Below are 1,414 nucleotides of genomic sequence, written 5' to 3' on the forward strand. Positions count from 1 at the left end.
GTGCCTCTATTTGGAGAGCGGAACACAAAGATTAAAAGACACAAAACCGTAAATTTGCTGTTTTAAACCGCTCCACTATCTTGAAGAAATGGGTGCTGACTGTACCAGTTGCATCCGATTTTCTGTAACTTTAGGACGATTGATACGACTGGACGAACACAATTTGTGGCGTTTAGCATGACATGGAAAACGGTACCGGAGCATTCGGGTCCGGAGTACCAGACTCAGAAACAGTTTTTACCCCCGCACTATCAAACTATTAAACTCCCAGCCTCTCTCACTCTCACCTCACCTCTCACCTATGATCTGAACCTCACAGTGCCTTCTTTCTTACCAAAAACCCAAACACACATTGAATCTACCTCTACCATACATGTCAAAAGCTCACTCCCCATTATTTCTATCCCTTTATTTCATTCTTTTGATGCATGTTTTTGCACATCACCTGTTACCTTTTTGTTGTTATGCACACTGCCTGTTGTTGTTTTTTGCACATCGGCTGTTGTCTCTGTCTTTCTTTTGTTATACAATTGTATTGTTGTGTTTTTTTCTTTGTACTACTTATGTCCGAGAGCTAGCTAAATAGCATTTCGTTATACCATATACCTGTGTATGAGTATAATGACAATAAACTTGAACTTGACATAGTCTTGCAGGCAGTATATTATTTTATCGTTTAAAAAAACACGGTCTTCTCGTATCTAAGTCAGAATTTTTGTGCTTTCGAACGTTACTTCCAACCTGGACTGAAAGCTCACCCGATGTGTTTGTGATCAGACCATGAAGTGAGGGGCTGTACCAAGCGCACGTTCCTTCCCAATGCTGAGGTGATCATTCGGAAGATGGGTGTGAAGAGAGACAAGCTTTGTCGACTAAAAAACAATGTAGGATATGCAAGAATACCAATCACTGGCGACAGTTATGTTCTCTTACTATTGAGACCCCTACATTGCGAGTTTTTTTAAGACTTTGAAACTAAAGGAAAGCAGTGACAGATGAAACAGGCACAGGTGGGGTTTGAACCCACGATCGTCGGTTTACGAGACCGACGCCTTACCACTTGGCCACCGCGCCTTCAAGGAAACAAGGGAATAATGTTGTTCAAATTAGTTTTTTCTGAATATGGTTTACATCGCCTGGAGGCAGCAACAACAATAAAAGGGATACTTGTCCTTAAACTCGGACGTGATGTTCTGCAGACATGTGCATAATGTCCTGTTTTCTTACAGTGTAGACATTTTGCTGTTCACGCTCCGCATTTATCTGCTTTGTGCATTGTTAGTCCGCACCTGTAACATGTAATGTCAGCCGTCCCCTGTTCTTCTATTTCTCTAGCATGACTGCGTCCTGCTGCTCGGCTTTTATTTGTAAAGTTTGAGCGAGCGTCCCGTTCAGTGTCACTGTAGTCAGAAAG

General features: G+C 42.1%; 1 non-coding gene across 1 annotated transcript; it reads right to left on the reverse strand.

Moving 5' to 3' along the window:
• Positions 1-1,002: 1,002 nt before the first annotated feature.
• Positions 1,003-1,074, reverse strand: trnat-cgu (transfer RNA threonine (anticodon CGU)). The gene has a single exon. It is a non-coding gene; the product is annotated as a tRNA-Thr (tRNA).
• Positions 1,075-1,414: the final 340 nt, after the last annotated feature.

Source organism: Atractosteus spatula (assembly GCF_055471065.1).
Source record: "Atractosteus spatula isolate fAtrSpa1 chromosome 10 unlocalized genomic scaffold, fAtrSpa1.hap1 SUPER_10_unloc_14, whole genome shotgun sequence".
Lineage (NCBI taxonomy): Eukaryota > Metazoa > Chordata > Actinopteri > Semionotiformes > Lepisosteidae > Atractosteus > Atractosteus spatula.